Below are 4,682 nucleotides of genomic sequence, written 5' to 3' on the forward strand. Positions count from 1 at the left end.
GGATCGTCAGAGTCCTACCAATATTCCAAAATGATCGGATGATCATAGGAATTGCAACGATCGAAGGATCATCAAAGTCCTACCCGATTTCCGTAAAACGATCAGATGATCATAGGAATCATATGCAAGTTTCACCCAGAGGGTTTAAAACTGATCAAAAAGGTTATACCTGGGTTTTATCAAACAACGATCAGAGGATCGTTAGAGTCCTATCAAAATTCCAAAATAAACGGATGATCATAGGAATAGAAACGAACGAAGGATCGTCAGATTCCTTCCAAAATTCCAAAGTGATTGGATGATCATAGGAATGGCAATGACCGGAGGATCGTCAGAGTCCTACCCAATTCTCGTAAAATGATCGGATGATCATAGGAATCGTATGCAAGTTTCACCCTGGGGGTTGAAACGGATCAAAAGGGTTCTACCTGGGTTTTATCAAACAACGACCGAAGGATCGTCAGAGTCCTACCTAATTTCCGTAAAATGATTGGATGATCATAAGAATTGTATGCAAGTTTCACTTGGAGGGGTTGAAACTGATCAAAAGGGTTTTATCAGGGTTTCACCAATAGTTTTTGTCAAAAGGGTTCTACTAGGGTTTCACCGATAATTGTTGTCAAAGGGTTCTACCAGGGTTCCATTAAGAGTGTTTATCAAAGGGTTCCATCCAGGGATCCATCATGGCTTTATCAGGGTTTCACTAGGGTTCCACAAGGGTTCCACTAGGGTTTCATTAGCAACGATTGGAGAATTGACATAGTCCTACCTAAATTATGTTCATAATGACTAGAGGATTAGCAAAATCATACGCATGTTTCACCAAGGGGGTTGAAACCTATCAAAGATTTGGGTTCCAGCAAAGCGTTACATGGATTTCCCCAAGAAGTATTCCATAGATTGAAGTTCCACTAAGGGTATCATCTGGATTCCATCAGATTGGTTATGTGAATTTCACATGGGTTCCACCAAAGGTTGGTCTGGATACAAACGGAGCACCAGATTCATCAAGTCCTTACTAATCCCTAGAATACCGACTACCCGTAGATAAAATTAGGGCTCCTATCTATATTTAATCATATTCCACCACGAGGGGATGGAGATTCACTTTCATCATCATCTCAGTTTAAAGTTAATTAAATAGGGGAAGTTGTCGTACCCCAAAATTTGCCCACCCTTCATATGTTTTATAGTGCCACTTTAGTTTGAATAAATCGAATGATATATTGGATAAGAGAGCATGTGTAAGGAGCACGATCATGCGGTCTCGGGTTCGTGTCCTAACTTTTGTTTTAACACATGTTTATTTTTTTACCTTTTTGGGTTTTACAAAGAAAAAAAAATAAATTTCATTTTTAAAAAGTGTTTAGATAAATAATATTTTTATGCATTTATAAAGAAAAAAGAGAAAATAAAAAATATGGTACCATTTGTAAAATGGTCAAAAATGAAAATCAAATTCTCATTTGCATATTACTCTTTGCGTTCTATTTTATTTTAAATGAACATAATAGTCTAGATGGAAGAAGAGTTTGTCCAAAGAGTTTAAATAAGAGGTCCTAAGTTTAACTCCCACATTTCTCTTTTTTAAATATTTTTTCTTTTTATATGTTTCTACTTTTACTTCCATTTTTATTTGCTAAAATAAAAAGATTCCGAAATATTGTGTTCATACTTTATTCTAGGATAGTAATTCAATATTATTTAACATTTCACTTTAGGGTAGTAACTTAATTTTTAATATAAAAAAAAATATTTTAAAAAATATTCAGATATTGTGTTCTTTTTTTAGATTATTTAAAAATTATAATATTTCTTTACCAAAATAAGTTATAATATTTTATTAAATATTTAAACAGTAGTTACCTAATTCTCCACAATCCTATATCTAAAAATAAAATATTATTATACTATCTTTTCTTCATAATTCTATATCTAGTGATGAATAGTAATGAAAAGTAGTTATTTTACTCTTCTTTATATATATATATATATATATATATATATATATATATATATATATATATATATATATATATATATATATATATATATATATATATATATATATATATATATATATATATATATATATATATATGATAATGCTTGTACTTAAAAAAAAAAAAGAAAAAAAATTGTCCAAAAAGAACTACTAATACCCTTTATATTATATATAAAAATAAAAAATATATTTTAAACTACTATTAAAAGTTATAATATTTCTTCTCCAAAAAATAGTTATGATATTTTATTAAATATTTAAAAAGTAGTTACGTATTTCTCCATAGTCCTATATCTAGAAATAAAGTATTTGTATACCATGTTTACTCCATAATTCTATATATAGTAATGAAAAGTAGTTATAATTTTTCATATTCAAAGCTTAAAAATTATTATAATAAGAATAAGAATACTATTATGTTTTTAGATAAAAGTTAATAAAGAATCCGTACGCAAATTTGTTTAATTAAAAAATATTTAATAAATTTTAATTTTTTAGCATGTGAATTATTAATTTTATTTTTCCCTTTTTATATAATTTTCATTAAACTTATTAATAAGTTTTTGTTTTTTAATATTTGAATCAATAATTTTCTTTTTTCACTTTCATATAATTTTTACACTAGGAGAAAATAAAACTTATTAAAATCAACATACAAATCTATCAACTAGAATTAAAAACACAAAATTATTAACGGCCTGGTTGGATTAGTTTCAAAAATAATATTTTAGTTTTTAAAAATTAAAAAAAAAAAAATTGTTTGAATCCACTATTTTACAATACTTTCTAAAAAGTATTTTTAGATTTAATCTTATTTTCACTACAATTTCAACCTTAATTAATTTACACGTTTGAATGTTAATCATGTAGGTATTCTTTAGGTTCACTTGAAAATTAGCACACAAATCTAAAATTAACGCCTTTGATTCAAGACACGTCACAATCGTATTTTTTAGATCGAAATCCTATACTCTTGAATCACGTGTGAACCTTTGCGTAACTTTTGTAATCTTCTCTATTTTTAGTTCCACAACTAAACCATTTATAAACTAAATTGTAAAGAACTCTATGTTTATTTTAAATTAAATAGTTCAACATAGAGTTTCAATATGGCTTTGTATAGAAATGTTTAATTTTTTTCAATAAAAGTATTTAATTTTTATGTATCATGTGAAAAGAAAACATATTCAACTTAACAAACCATATTTTAAAAAGAAAACTATCAAATATTTAAAACATTTTTTAAAAATTAATTTATCAAACATATTTTTTTTTATAGTTCTATTAAAAAAAATTAAAACTGATTTGTAAAACAGATTTGGAAACTAAAAGTGTTTCAAACACGCTCAAATGCTATGTCTGCTCCATTTAACACATCAACCAATCTTCTATCTTTTTATTCACTTCTATTGATGAGTTCCAAATAAATTTGCCTCTAACTAGAGCTTCTATTATAATTCTTCTCACATGATCAAACCACCATAAGTGAGTTTTCATCATAAAGATCTTCTAATTGTTGGTGCACAAGGTTGAAGATGAACATGATCAACCCCTCCAGGTGAACTTGCATACGATTCCTATGATCATCTGATCATTTTAATGGAAGCAGGTAGGACTCTAGCGATCCTTCGGTCGTTGCAATTCCTATGATCATCCGATCATTTTGGAATATTGGTAGGACTCTGACGATCCTTCGGTCATTACAATTGCTATGATCATTTGATCACTTTGGAATTTTGTAGGACTCTGATAATCCTTCATTCGTTGCAATTCCTATGATCATCCGATTATTTTGGAATTTGGGAAGGACTCTGACGATTCTACAGTTGTTGTAATTCATATGATCATCCGATTATTTTGGATCTTTGGTAGGACTCTGACGATCCTCCTCTCGTTATTTGATGAAACCCTGTGTATTTTATGGGATTTATCCTATGTGTGGGATAGGTTGCTAAGCTGGGGATATGAGAGATAAACATCTACTCACTGGTTGATAATAATCATTCAAAATGACTAGTTTAGTGGATGTGTTCTTTTGGAAGACTCACAATGAGTGATTTTTCTGGGGAAATCCTTTATTGAAAAGGCTTCGTGGAGATGTTACTTACTAGGGAAGGCCAATAAGCATTCCTACTTGGGGAATTATACTGATATTTGGGGACTGGACTTCAATCATCATTGGTATAAGAACCAATGTTAAATAAATCATTATTGGGAATAAAAATGATGTAAGACCAGAGAATAGTGACAATGGTATAAGAACTGTAAAACAAGATAACAAATGATGTAAGAACCGTAAAATTAAAAAATGGTGTAAGAACCATAAAAAGATAAACGATGTAAGAGACGAAGTAACTGGATGACCACAGTGTAAGAACCGAAGTGAGTGGATGACCACGGTGTAAGAACCAAAGTGACTGGATCACAACGACGTAAGAATCGAAGTGAACAATGGTGTATCATGGTACTTGTATAATTAGGGAAAGATTCGTATTGGGAATTTGTAGGGACTCTTAAATCAACCTCCTACTACCATGGTGCTCGAGAAATAAAGGTATCATGGATATGACTAGAGGAAAGAGCAAGAACTTTTACTGGGGAATTCCCTAAGAAGAAAGGAGTAAGAAGGAGATTGATAGAAGAACTCGATGTATCTACTGGGAAGAATGGTGTCATG

The sequence above is a fragment of the Lathyrus oleraceus genome, chromosome 5, assembly GCF_024323335.1.
Source record: "Lathyrus oleraceus cultivar Zhongwan6 chromosome 5, CAAS_Psat_ZW6_1.0, whole genome shotgun sequence".
Taxonomy (NCBI): Eukaryota; Viridiplantae; Streptophyta; class Magnoliopsida; order Fabales; family Fabaceae; genus Lathyrus; species Lathyrus oleraceus.